This window comes from Dipodomys spectabilis, unplaced genomic scaffold (genome assembly GCF_019054845.1).
Source record: "Dipodomys spectabilis isolate Male_0828 unplaced genomic scaffold, ASM1905484v1 ptg000228l, whole genome shotgun sequence".
Taxonomy (NCBI): Eukaryota; Metazoa; Chordata; class Mammalia; order Rodentia; family Heteromyidae; genus Dipodomys; species Dipodomys spectabilis.
Window position 1 is genome coordinate 5469729 of NW_024870905.1, and position 15310 is coordinate 5485038.

The 15310-nt window shown below is 36.8% G+C and overlaps 1 non-coding gene across 1 annotated transcript; it reads left to right on the top strand.

The window, feature by feature from the left end:
• Positions 1-501: 501 nt before the first annotated feature.
• Positions 502-603, top strand: LOC122123459. Its single transcript, XR_006150405.1, has one exon. It is a non-coding gene; the product is annotated as a U6 spliceosomal RNA (small nuclear RNA).
• The last annotated feature ends 14707 nt before the right edge of the window (positions 604-15310 follow it).

Below are 15310 nucleotides of genomic sequence, written 5' to 3' on the forward strand. Positions count from 1 at the left end.
AACAGAAACTGTGAAGGTAATGTCTTAAATCTTCACTCTGCTTCTTTACACAAACACTTTGCAACTGCTCATTAGTACAGTTTCTATAAACTCTGAAATGTACATACTTAGTTTTGTATGACTGCTACCATGAATCTTATATGCTTTGTGGAAAAGTTTTACATCCTGCTAAATAGTGTAAATTTTGGCATATATGAGCAAATTCCCAAAATTAAACATATTAAAAACATTAAAACTTTTAACAAACCTTAACACTTTCTATAGTGTTCATTATCACAGGTTCCTTGTACAGAATAATTGAATTCCTCCTCCAATACATGCGTTGAACAACAAATGTCTGGAATTATTTTGTTTTTGACATGTCAATCTTGACTTTATTCTTAAATGTGTTATGTAAAAAATACATGGTTCTAAAATTTCACCACAATTCTTTTGAATTTAATTTTTGTGGAATTGTCTACTTTAAGAAAATCAATTACACTTTATATATAAAAATGTTCTGTGCTCAATTCAGTAGTACATACACTAACATTGGAACAATAAAGAGAACAATAGCCCCTGACTGAGGATGACACGCAGGTTCGTGAAGCATTCCCGATTTTTAAAAGAACAGATGCTGGATGGGCTTTGGACAGAAGGGGATCTTAATGCATTTTTGTTGGGAGTTTAAACTTGTTCGAAGACTTTGGAAAGTAGTATGGAGGTTCCTCAAAAAACTACATAGAGTGCCTCTAAGACCCAGCAATCCCATTTTGGGCATTCATCCAAATGATCACAAACAAGACCATACTAAAACTACCAGCAAAACTATGTTCATTGCAGCATTATTTACCATAGATAAGATACATAACCAAACCCGATGCCCCACAGTAAATGAATGGATCAAGAAAGTGTATGTATTTGTGTGTGTGTGTGTGTGTGTGTGTGTGTGTGTGTGTGTACTGCAATTCTATGCCTCCATCAGAAAGAATGGCATCACCCAGTTTGCTAGGAAATGGAAAGACTTGGCAAAAATTATATTAAGTGAATTAAGCCAGGCCCAAAGAAGTGAAGTAAGCCAGGCCCAAAAAGAAACATATATCCCATGGTTTCCTTATTTGCAATAACTACTATGTGTCTGAGACAAGCAGAAAACATCATATAACTTGATGTTAGGCAACATGAACCCCAAGGTAAGGATTCAAATGATTTTTCTTTCTTGTGATTGTTTCTAACATATTTATAAGATGATTTCTTTGTTGCTTTGTATGTTTTTCCTGCAAGCTAAAGCCCCTCTTTTCAATGTATTTGATGTTGGTATAATTTGTGGAGGGGAAGAGAAACACAAATTGTTTAAATAGGGATGCAGGTGGACCCATTAAAATGAGATGAACAAGTCGTTATGTCAAAAAATGATTTTGGCCGGGGGGTGGAGGGATGTAGATGGTGAGGGGGCTGGGGAAAGGGAGGTTTGGTGGGGGTGGGGAGTGGGAGATGGGCAGGGATCGGAAGGGGAAAGAAAGGAGAAGGCAACAATGCTTGATAAAAAATGGAATTCTATGCTTCCATCAGAAAGAATGACATTGTCCCATTTGTTAGGAAATGGAAAGACTTGGAAAAAATTATATTAAGTGAAGTAAGCCAGGCCCAAAGACACATAAGTCCCATGGTTTCCCTTATTTGCAATAACTAGTATATGTCTGAGTCAAGCAGGAAAGGTCAGATAAGTTGATGTTAGGGGAATGAACCCCAAGACAAGTATTCAAATGTATTTTGTTTTTTTTTCTTTCAGGCAATTTTTCTCTAACATATTTATAAGACGATTTCTATGTTGCTTTTTATGTCCCTCCCACAAGGTATAACCCATGCTTTCACTGCATTTGATGTTGGTATAATTTGTGGAGGGGAAGGAAAAAAAAAAACAATTCGTTTAACCAGGGATACAGGTGGACCCATTGCAACAATGAGATGTACAAGTCCTTATGTCAAAAAATGAACTTTACAACTTTGGGGGGAGGAGGACCGGGTGGGGGAAGTGGGGGAGTATGGGAAGAGGTGGGAAGGGGAAGCAAAGAGGAGGCAACAATGCTTGATAAGAAATGTACTCGTTATCTTGCCCATGTAATTGTAACTCCTCTGTCAGTATTCTCACAATAAAAAAAAAAAAAAAAAGAAATGCACTCAATAACTCGCCCATGTAATTGTAACCCCTCGGTATGGTATTTTCACAATAAAAAAAGAAACATAGGTCCTATGGTATCCCTTATTTGCAATAACGAATGTATGTCTGGGATAAGCAAAGAAGGCATGGTAAGGCGAAAAAAAGGAGGAGGCAACAATGCTTGATAAGAAATGTACACATTACCTTTTCCACGTAATTGTAACTCCTCTGTATGGTATTCTCACAATTAAAAAAAGAAAGAAAAGGTCAAAAGCAAGTGCATATGACTAGATAAGATGATGTTAAGGTAAATGAACCCCATGATAGGGACACAAGTGGTTTTTTATTTCTTTCTGTTGTTTCTAATATATTTATAACGTATGATGTGATTTTTTTATATGTGCGCCCCCCACAGTTAAACCCCTGTTTTCACTGTATCTGATGTTGGTGCACCTCCATCTTCTATATACACTTTTCTAATTTGGGGATGGAAAGGGAAAAAACAAAATGCTTAAATAAGGATACAGTATGACCCATTGCAATAATGTGACGCACAAGACAGTATGGTGAAAAACGAACTTTACAATTTAGGCGGGGTGGGAGGAGGGGAGTGTACTTGTGGAGGTGAGAGGGAAGGGATGGTGGGGGAAAACAAAGGAGGAGGTAACAATGCTTGATAGGAAATATACTCATTACCTTTTTTATTAACTGTAACCACTATGTACAGTACTTTTACAATAAAAAAACATAAAAATATTCTTGGATGGAAGAGAATATTTCCCCTATTTTACCCATTTAATATCATTAACAAAGAAATTAATGCAAAACACTGATATGAAGATATTTTGAATAAATGTGTGTGTGTATGTATGTATGTACGTATGTATGTATGTATGTGCGTGCCTGCTCATTTTCGTTCTCAGAGTTAGAATTCAGTGCATCAAGTTCTCCCTAGGCCATTCCTCTCTAGATTGATGAGCTACTATATAAGCTAAATCTCCATTCTTGGCTCTTTGCTAGTTCATTAATTTTTTTTAAAAAATAATTTCATGAATATTTTTTGTCCTGATTGGCTTCCAAGGGTTATCCACAGATCTCAGGTTCCTGAGCACATACTCGAGTAGACAGGATTACAGGTGTGACCAACCATCACAAGGCTTTCAGAATAATTTAAAAAGTAGAAGAAAATTTACTTCATAAAGGCTTGTTTATCATCTCCTGCTTTTAAAGCATTTTGGAGTGATTATATGTGAATTTATTTCATTTTTGGATTCTTAAAAGGCAGTAAGTGATGGTATTTAAAAGTTTTAATCCTTTTTTTTTATGGGTCATGTGGCTTGAACTCTGGGCTTGGGCGTTGTCCCTGTGCCTTTCAGCTGAAGGCCAGTGCTCTACCCCTTGAACCACAGTGCCACTTCTGCTTTCCTAGTGGTTTATTGGATATGAGAGTATCACAGACTTTCCAGCCTGGGCTGGCTTTGAAGCGCAATCCTCAGATCTCAGCTTCCTCTGTAGCCAGGATTATAGGTGTTAGCCACCAGCTACCCGCTAGTTTTAGTACTTTTTAAAACGTATACTGGAACTGTGGAACAGAAGAAATTTGTTTCTCTTTAGACCTCAATTTATGAGCTCAACTCTGAGCATAACCCAATGTCACCAATACAGTCCGTGTTGAAGACAAAATGTGACAGAAAACAATTACCGTGGGCAATAATTGCTATCTTGGACAACATGAATATTGAATTGAGAGTGTAAGGGAATGGAGAGGATTTTACCTACTTTTTTATTGCTGACGTTTGGAAATTTTGACTCATTTCCTTCCCCACTGTGTGTCTTTTCGTCATACACTTAGTACCTTTAATTACAATATTTCCTAACACTAAAATGATAATAATATTAGAATTATAGCAAATGTTTTCTTAAGAATTAAGAGAAATAAAACTTGTGAAATACTTGACATAAACTTCTAGGAATGAGCTTACAATTACATGGGCAAGATAATGAGTATATTTCTTATCAAGCACTGTTGCCTCCTTCTTTGCTTCCTGTTTCCATCCCTTCCCATCTCCCCCCACCCCCCCTCCCACCATCACCCCCCACCAAAGATGTAAAGTTCGTTTTTCGACATAAGGACTTGTTTCATCTCATTATTGCAATGAGTCCACCTGCATCCCTATTTAAACGATTTGTTTTTTCCCTTCCCCTCCACAACTTATACCAACATCAAATACAGTGAAAGCATGGGTTATACCATGGGGGACGGACATACAAATCAACAAAGAAATCATCTTATAAATGTTCGAAACAATTGCAATAAAGAAAAAAACAATTGAATCCTTATCTTGGGGTTCATTTCACCTAACATCAATGTATCTGACCTTTTTCTGCTTGACTCAGACATATACTAGTTATTGCAAATAAGGGAAACCATGGGACCTATGTTTTTTTGGGTCTGGCTTAATTCACTTAATATAATTTTTTCCAAGTCTTTCCATTTCTTAACAAATGGGGCAATGTCATACTTTCTGATGGAGGAATAGAATTCCATTGTGTATATATATATCACATTTTCTTCATCCTTTCATCTAGTGAGGAGCATCTGGGTTTGTTCCATATCTTAGCCATGGGAAATAATGCTGCAGTAAACATAGTTGTGCTGGTAACGGACAAGGGTCTCATATCTAAAATATACCTGGAACCCAAAAAAATTAAATCCCCCAACAACAAATCCTCAAAGAAACAACTGCCCAATAAATAAGTGAGCTAAAGACTTAAAGAGAAACTTCTCTGAAGAGGAAAGGAGGATGGCCAATAGACACATGAAGAAAAGCTCAACCTCTCTAGCCATAAAAGAAATGCAAATCAAAACAACATTGAGATACCATATCACCCCAGTTAGAATGGCTATAATCAAGAACTCTAATAACAACAGAGGCTGTAGGGGATGTGGACAGAAGGAAACCTTAATGCATAATTGTTGGGAGTGTAAACTTGTTCAACTGCTTTGGAAAGTAGTATGGAGGTTCCTCCAAAGACTCCACATAGAACTCCTCTATGATCCAGCAATACCACTTTGGGGCATTTACCCAAATGATCAGAAACTAGCCAGCAGTTTTTTAAAATACTAAATAGAATGCAATAACCATTACAAAAGCCTTTACATGTAACGAGAAACCAGAAGGAATGTTCTCTATTGACCATGCTCTGCTTCAAAGGCAGCCAGGTGGATAGCTTCCCATGCTGTAAATCAAACTGGTTTTATTATGTGTTGGCAGTATAAAAACATCAGGGACAGAATAATGAAGGAATGTTGTAGACTGAGGTTAAGTACATATGAAAATGTGCAAAACTGATGAAAATGTAAAAGTCTCTGAGTAGTATATTGTGTTTTACATCATTTAAGTTAAATTGCAAAAATAGGGAAGACCTAGAGGAATGAATTCTTTTTGATAGCCAATCAAAGGTCCTTAGAAGATTGAACTCTTTCCTCATTCTTGTACAGAAATCATCAGATGAGAGGAACTCTATTGTTTTTTTGGTTCTTTCCATTTATACTTCAGTTTGAAATCTGAACTACATGAGACTGAAAGAAACCTAGAAATATTAGACACGCAGGCTTTGGAAAGAACCATGAACGAAAAATAAATAAAATACATATAGCCTTTTAAAAGGTCTAACTAAATTTATTTATATAGTCTTAAGTGTAAACAGAAAATGATTTAAACAATATAATGCAACAGTGTTACTCACAAGACAATACGTTGGAAATAGTCTTTGGGGGGCATTGGGATGGAAGAGGGAGAAAAATAGGGGAAAGGATAACAAGTTATAAAAGAAATGAATTCATTATCTTACTTATGAAACTATAACCCCTCTGTACATTAACTTGACAATAAAATTTAAATAAAAAACATAAAATACATGATAGCAAGCAGCAATACAGGAGATGTGAGTGGGGGAAATACTGTACTATACAAAGAAGAATAAAACAGCTGTGGGGAGCAGTAATTTGACTTTAACATAAGAAATAATAAACTTGCATACAGATTTTCAGCCTCATGTCAGTCAGTAAATAGGGAAAACAAAATGCACAATCAGTAAACCAATAGAGATAAAATAGAAAACTAAACAATTAAGGTGAAGAGATCACATGGACCAAGAATAAAAAAATGAAACAATTATTAAACAAATAACAAGCTGGTAAGTTAAAAAAATATTACTAATAATTCTAGTAATGTTTTTTTACCTCACAACTTATAAGAACTACACTTCAAATCACAGTTTAATAGTATATCATTTTAAAAATAGGTTACTTATTATTGATTTCTTAATATTGAATATTTAATATATAATTTTAATTTCAGTAGCTATAGAAAAGAAAGTGCAACTAAGTTTAATAATATATTTCATGAATTGTACAATTGAGAAGCATTAGAATTTTAAAAAATAACATATCAATATTGTTTCATTTCTGTGAATTAATGTAATAATTCAAAATGTGTTCTACACTTAGCACTCATCTTAACATCAAATAATAAATTATTGCACATGACTTGGTATTAGATGGAAGGGTTCAGCACTGTGGTAATATTCACACCACACAGTACATCAGAGTTTGACTCCTCTCATCTAGCTTAAATTGTGGAAATTTGATTTCTACATGCATGTTAAATTCCTACCTAGGTAACATCTATAAAATTATATACAATTATATATATGAGGAGTGTTTCAGATGATACTTAAAAGTCACATTCATTAATTAAATTTTTATTGTTTTCTACCAAATAATTATTTATAGAGAGACTGAATTTCTGAGTAGATAGTTGATGGTGTATTGGTTCTTGATTATACATATTGAGGATTATTTTATATTTCTGCCATTGTTTCTACAATTGGATTTAATTTTCCATAAAGGGTTAAGTGTATTATATTGGATATATAAAAGTGAACTGAATGTTTATTATATTAATATTTTGCCACTTGTCTAATCCCAAGTTTAAATTATCCATATGTTTGAAGTAAAGAAAATAACAACAGATATAAAAAAGATAAATCAGTGTGTAGTGGACAAGTATTTTCACCTTTATTTTGATAGTTGTTCCTCTTTTACACTACAGAATATTCTAGGGAAAATGTGCTCAAGTCTGACCACAACTGCAGAATATTATGGTTTGGTCTATCATAAGAGAAGGAAGGAAGGGGTACCTTCCTTCCAAAAGTCTGCTCCCAGGGATGTGATCTGTTTTATGGTGGTGACTTGTAAATGAACATTTTTGACAGTCAACCTTGAAAAGCCATCTTGATAGACCATTTTTTGTAAGTGGTTACATTGAATTATCCATGGCTTTGCAAGGATGCCCGATTGCCTCATTTTGCGACAATTAAAACAGGAATTTATTCAGCTGTTCTTTGTATCTTTAGGAGAAAAACCCATTGACTCTAGGCCTGGGGATCAATGGTGCCCAGAGAAGCTACTACCTTGAATAGTAATCCTAGACCTCTAAAAACAAAACAAAACAAAACTCCAGTAGGCACAGCCACTCAGGGCAACTATCACAGCCTACATGAAGTCAGGCAAAATACAGAAGCTGAGAGTCATTTAGCTGATAACGAATATATTTTTATGAGGCAGACTGAAATGAGACTTCAGAGAGAGGGTCAAAAGACTGATCAGAGAGACTAAAATTGGTCACACGAAGATTGGAAAATACAATTCCTTGTAGAGCAAATAAATCTTAGAAAGCCTGTGCATATAAGAACAAAACAGCAGACCAACTTCCAGAAAAGTGCACTCTCTTAGAGGTCAGCTTAATGAATTATCAATGGAAATCTTTGCATTCTTAAATATTTGACCACATGTAGGAGAAGGCCAATTGCTGAAGAGAAAGAAAATGTCATCACTCTGTTACTAGGTCCAATATCACATTAGGAAGGAATCAAGCACAGATTTGTAATAAAAAGAAAAAAACATTCCAAATGAGGGTTTCATTTGTTTTGATGTAACAGTTTCTGATTTAGGTGCTGGCAATTACCAAACAATTGATCCAGTTCCACAGCTGAGTTGATATTTACTGCAGTATTCCCACATGAAGGAAAAGAGAAAATTTACAAATGTCTGATGAAATGAGTTGAGGGTGATGTGTTCTAATAGTGATATCTGAGCTTTAGACATATATGAAGAGGGGGATTTTCTTTTATAAAAATCTCCCATTTTTAGCCTGGTGCCAGAGGCTCACGGCTGTAATCCTAGCTACTCAGGAAGCTGAGAACTGAGGACTGCTTTTCAAAGCCGGCCTGGCAGGAAAGCCCCTGAGCCTCTTATCTCCATTTAAACACCAGAAAAGCAGGAGTGGTACCGTGGCTCAAGATGAAGAGCACTGACCTTGAGTTGAAGTGCCCAGACTTAAAGCCCCTCGACCAACACCAAAAAAAAAATCTCCCTTTTGTTGGACTGCCTACATCTTTTCCTAACATTCAACAAAGAAGCCATTTTATCACCCACAACATTTAAATCCTGTCCTAGCTACTGCAAATAGAATGATTTGTTATCTTATGTCAAAAAGTACATATTTTCAGGATCAAATACCAGCAGTGGTAACATTTTTTTCCAGTCCTTGAACTCTGGGCCTGGGCCCTGAACATGGTTATGCTTGTATGGGAGCTTGTTTATTTATTGGATTACTGCCCGTGAGGGGAATTACAGGGTTACAAGAGAGATCTATGTTTAGTCTTTTGAGGAAACTCCATACTGCATTCCAGAGGGGTTGAACAAGTTTAACTTCCCACCAACAGTGTAATAGAGTTCCCAATTGGAGCCAGGTGATGGTGGCTCACGCCTGTAATCCTAACTACTCAGGAGGCTGAGATCTGAGGATCATGGTTCAAAGCCAGCCCAGGGAGGTTCCCAATTGGCTACACCCACAGCAGCATTTGCTATTATTAGTTTTCTTGATAATGGCCATTCTAACTGGGAAGAGGTAGAATCTGTCTTGTAGATTTGTAGGCACCTTCTAGCTACCATAAATGAATGAATCCATGAAACCTGTATTTTTCTGAGTCTGCATTCCTTTTTCTTAGTATAATTTTCCCAAGCCCTTCATTTTCCTTAAGACTGGTGAAAAGTCATCGCTTCTAATGGGTGAATAGAATTCCATTGTGTGTGTGTGTGTGTGTGTGTGTGTGTGTGTGTGTGTGTGTGTGTGTGTGTGTGTGTGTGTGTAAGATGACTATAGGCCCATGAGTTCATTTCTAAGCCTACTTTTTCATCTGTAATTCTGTAATTTCATATTAAATTTGGATTGCTTTCTCTATTGCATTGAAGAATGTTGTTGGGATTTTGATGGGTAGTGCATTGTAAATTTTTTGAGGCAGTAGTGCAGTTTTCACAATGTTATTTGTGAAAGCATTGAAAGATTTTGCATTTCCTTGAATCTCCTTCAATTTCCCTTTTTATATTTTTAAAATTTTCACAGTAGAGGTCCTTCACATTTTTGGTTAAATTAATTCCTAGTTTTGTTGTTTTTGTTTTGTTTAGATTTGATTTGATTTTGAGGCTTGTTTTTTAGATTTCAACCTGGATGTTCCCATTGTTGGTAACACAGAAAGACTACTGATTCTTGTGGGTTTAATACCCTTGCTACATTGCTAAAGGTTAGCAACACCTTTACTAACTTGACGAAGGAAGGTATAGGGTCTTTAAATACAGGATCATTCATCTGTACAAAGGGATCATTTTACTTCTTCCCTATTTGGATTCCCTTTATGTTTTTCTCTTGCCTATTGCTCTTGCTAGAATGTCCACTACTATATGGAAGAATAGTATAGAGAGTGGACATCCTTGTCTCAGTCCAGCTTTTATTTTATTATTTTTTGAGTTTTCAAAATCTGGTTTAATTCAAACTGAGGGGCACATTGTGAAAATACATATGCATAAAAATCTAATAAATGCTAGACAAACAACATATTACTTTACAATAGAATAACCACAAATTTGAAGGCTCAAATTGAGTCTGTCACCTGTAAATACAACTTTATATTTGGCTGAAGTGGCTACTCAATTTCAAATGGTGCCAAGTTCCTCCAAAGCGCCTCTTGACCCCCTCAGCCTTGGGAGGAGTTTCACCACAGTCTCAGTTGAAATCCCAGTCATCCCTTCAACTCTTGGAGCCAATTGATTCATTGGTACCCAAACACAACTGGAGGCTAGGGATTTCCAGTGGCCAAAAGTTATTGCACAGAGAACTCCATTCTAAGCCATACTCAGGGCTAAGAAGGTGTGAGATTAGCCCTTTAAACAGTGGTATAGCATTAACATGGTCTATGTTAAGAAATAGCTCCTTAGTGAGAATGTACTAATTACTAGTTATCACACCAACAGAAAAAGGCAACATGGAAGCTTCACATTTCACATGAAAGACTAGCATTAACTGGGTCTGGCTTCACTCACATAGAGTGATTATTTTATTTTAGACCTAAGAGAAAATGAGTTCATACCAGTCATTTCTTCACATAAGATTTGTGTAGCATTAAAATTGTTTAACGCTAATGATTAGGCCATGCAGGTAAAAAATGTGTGATTCTCCTCTGCCAAAACAGAAACACCCCATTTCGACTCCTGTCCAGTTTCCAAAAAAAAAAAAAAACAACAACCAATATATACATACATACACCTTTGTTATTGCACATCTTTCACACAAATCTGTGTATGTATTTTATATAATATATATATTTAAATACACTACACATAAAAAGACTATGTCACTTTACAGAATACATGTTTAACAAAGATCATTCATTACACCACAAATGTTTGAAATGATACAAAACCCTTAAATCATTTAATGTAACATTGTGAATTAAACCACAGGTTTAAAGCATCCACAGACTCCAAGACAAATATTTCTGCTTTAGAGTTCATTGAGAAGGCCAGCTTATCACAAAACTTTAAGCAACAGATGCAGGAAAAATTAATAAGACTTTTCTGGTATTAGCAATTGTTTTATTAGAAAAATAGAAAAATAGTTGTGGGTCAAGTGGTTTTTGAAGAGCTGTGTAGAAGAGTTTTAGTCTAGACTAAAATAGTTGTGGGTCAAGTGGTTTTTAAAGAGCTGTGTAGAAGAGTTTTAGTCTAGACTTCATTCCAGATTTTAATGTCTTCATGTGTCCACTGTTAGGTACATGCTTTGTCATACGCATACTCTGTATTATATTGAGGAAAGTTGCATGCATTCCTAGCTTCTCAGACCTTTTAATCATAAAGAGGTATTGGAGCTTATTAAAAGCTACTTCTACATCCATATAAATGATCATGTGGTTCTTGTCCCTGCTTCTGCTGATGGTGTATGTTACATTTATTTACGAGTATGTTGAATCCAATTGTACCCTACAATGAATCCTGTTCATTATACCTCAAGCAGCACCATTTGTTGTTACTGGAAGTAACGGTTACTGGATGTGGAAACTGATCCCAGGAGAGGAATGGAACATAGAGGAATGACAAAGTTCAAGTTAATATGTGTTTTCCTTTTTACTGTACAAGAAAACAATCCCAAGGCTTGAAGGAAACTCTGTCCCTGACTTTTTCGAGTGTGTTCTTTAGTCATATAAAACTTTTCTGTAAACTTTAGTTGATTATTACAAAAAGAAATAATGTGTTATTTGAAGGCCAGCATAGAACAAAAAGAAATAGCGTTGCTTTAAAAGTGTTCTACTGCAAAGAAACAAAGACATAGAAGTTTTAAAGTGCCTTATGTGTGGATATTTCACTCCTGAGATGATCCTCTTGTTGCAGGAGTCAGTTATCAATTCCTTAGTCTGGTCCTGAGTTCTCCTTAGCAATAAGGATTCCAAAAAGCAGAATCCAGTGAGTATGATCAGCAAAAGGAGCCTCTTCTCTTAAAGGAGTACTCTTTTAAGGAGGGTCCCAAAGAAATATCTGTGTTGCTTTTGTTTGCTTGTTTGTTTAGTTTGTGCTGGTTGTGGGGCTTGAACCCAGAGGCTGGACCCTGTCATTGAACAGTTGCCTTTTCTGCCCACCTGCCTCCAAAGCCAATACTCTACTGTTGAGCCAAACTCCACTTCTGGATTTCGGGTGTTTAATTAGAGATAAGAGTTTGACAGACTCTTCTGCCTGGGTTGACTTTGAACTAAGATAGTAAGAAAGCTATGTGATATCAACTGTAAAGACTTCTCTTTTGAAATGAGAAATATTAGATGAAATTTATTGTAAAGCTAATATTTGACAATTTTTAAAAGAAGAGACTATGTCCATCAAAAAAAGCCATAACTTAAATAATTCAGCAAAAGTAGGTACACTGAATCATTTTGGAATTATTTTTTCTGCTTGGGAAGATTATTGAAGTTGTCATTCCTTTTGTGGAAGCTTAAAGTCACATTTCACTTTTTTTGTTGGTCGTGGGGATTGAACTCTGATCCTGGGCACTGTTCCTCAGCTCCTCAACTCAAGTTGAGCACTCTACAACTTTAGGTCCAGCACCACTTCTGGGATTGTGGTTGTTAATTGAAGTTAAGGGTCTCATAGACTTTCCTGACCAGGCTGGTTTTGAACCACAATCCTCTGGTCTCAACCTCCTGAGTAGCTAGGATTACAGGCGTGAACCATCAGCACCTGGCTCATATATGTCTTTATGTGCACTGAATGACACTATGTAGACAAAGCATGGAAATTTGAACCAAATGATGACATGTCAGCTTTTCAGAAAAATTGAGGTAGCAATAAATATGTCTTCCTTTTCCATGTTGTTACATTAATGACTCATGGGACCCTTACATTAGCATCCACTGCCATCTGTATAGGTGTATTTAGCATCAGGAAATGTTCATAGAGAAAAATAGAAAGACTGAGATTTTTAGAAAGCCAAGGAAATTGAGTAGGAAAGAACAGCATAGAAGGAGATACATTTATTACACAGATATTAAGAACTAGCCTAAGAGATTTAGAATGCTAAAGGCAATGAGGAATAAGCTTAGTTGATAACTAGTTCTTCAATAAAAAAAATGGTTCTCTAGAACAGTTTCTGGTACACCGTAGTTACTATCATTTATTCCTTCCATCGAGTTATTCCTTCTATTCTGTCAAAAGTGGTACCATGATTGACCAAAAAGATTTCCAAATGTCACTTAGACTATCCTCTCTGTGATTAGCAGTAACCACACAAAATCCTGGAATCTTTGAATTTCCAGAATTAATCTTCACCTGACATCTAAGCACATTCCTGGCATTAGTTGCTTTGACCTAATGACCAAAACTTTTTTTTCAACAGAGTATATTATTATAAGTAAAGTACATGAATAAGGGACTATTGTCAGGTGTCAGTATGGAAGGAGCAATTATATATTCAAAGTATGTTTTCTTTATTTTACATTTACTAGCTAAATGGTTTTTTTAATTGTGAAAATACTGTACAGAGGAGTTAAAATTACATGGGCAAGATAATGAGTACATTTCTTAACAAGTATTGTGGCCTCCTCCTTTGTTTTCCCTTCCTATCCCTTAACATCCCCCCCATCTACCCCGTCCCCCCCGCCAAAATTGTAAAGTTCGTTTTGAACATAACGACTTGTATTTCTCGTTTTTGCAATGGGTCCACCTGTATCCCTATTTAAATGATTTGTTTTTTTCCATTCCCCTCCACAAATTATACTAACATTAAATACAGTGAAAGCAGAGGTTATATCCTGTCGGGGGGACATACAAAGCAACAAAGAAATCATCTTATAAATATATTAGAAACAGTCACATGAATGAAAAAAATATTTGAATACTTTTGTTTTATTGCCAGTCCAGGGGCTTAAACTCAGGGCTAGGGCATTATTCCTGAGCTTTTTTTTTTCCTCAAGACTAGCACTCTACCACTTGAGGCACAGCACCGCTTCCAGTGTTTTTCTGTTTATGTGGTACTGGGGAATTGAACCCAGGGTTTCATGCATGCTAGGCAATCACCGTACCATGAAGCCACATTCCCAGAACCCTAAATGAATTTCTTAAGAAGGCATTACATTTTGATTCTGTAACTATGTATCATAATTTTGGCCAGGTGCTAGAAAATGATGTAGAAAACAATACAATATGAGAAGTCCAATAAAGCTGGATGGAAAATGAATAACCGTCATGGTCTAGCTAGGGTACAGAGGGGCTTATGTAATGGAGCTGTTTCAACATGCTGAGCGAGACAGCTCCTGACCCACAGCCCACCTCCAGAATGAGAGGGCCACCATGGGTTCTAGCCACATGGAGACAATGAGCCACCTCCTCCAGCACACATTTAACCAGTTCATGTGAGAGAGAGGGAGAAAGAAAGTGAGAAGTACACTTAAGCCCTGTGCCGGTGGCTAAGAACTCTAATCCCAACTACACAGGAGTCTGAGAAATGAAGATCATTGTTCATAGCCAGCCCAGGAAGGAAAGTCTGTGAGACTCTTATCTCCAAAGATCCGCCAGAAAACTGGAAGTGGTGCTGTGGGCTCAAGTGGTAGAGCGCTAGTCTTGAGCTGAGGAGCTCCTGAATAGCGCCCAGACCTAGAGTTCAAGACCTATGACTGACAAGAAGTGGACTCCCTACTACAAAAAGGGGACTGAATAGCATCCATTTAACTAGGAAGCATGGTATAGAAGTCAGGCCTAGCTTCCTGTGAACTTGAGGTCATAAGTAGGTCACCCAGCATCTCCATGCCTTGTTTGCCCCAGTTGCAAAACTCAACACAGTGAAGGATACCCTTCCTCATGGGGATAGGGTAATGATGAAAGAGAGCCATGTTTTGTTTCATAATCCCACACCTGTTGCCCCATTAATAACAGGGGCCACCTGAGCCCTTTCCAGGTATCTTCCTGTCATATGCTCACAGAATTGTCGAGAACACTACCTGAAGGCCACTCCCTCTGTGCCTAGCCATGTTCCAGAGATCTCTCTATATAAATCCCTTGTTTCCTCACAACTGTCCTGTGAAGAAACTGAGTTCCGATGGTTGTGGCCCTACCCAGAGCTTTATCTGTGGTCAAGAATCGGCTGCCATGGACTAAGAGTTTGTGATAATCCATCTAAATGATGACTGAGCATGGCTCTACATGTCTACCATCCCAACTACAGAGGACCAGGCCTGGTGGAGAATACATGTCACAGATAGGAGGACCACCGGAGCTCAGCCCAGCCT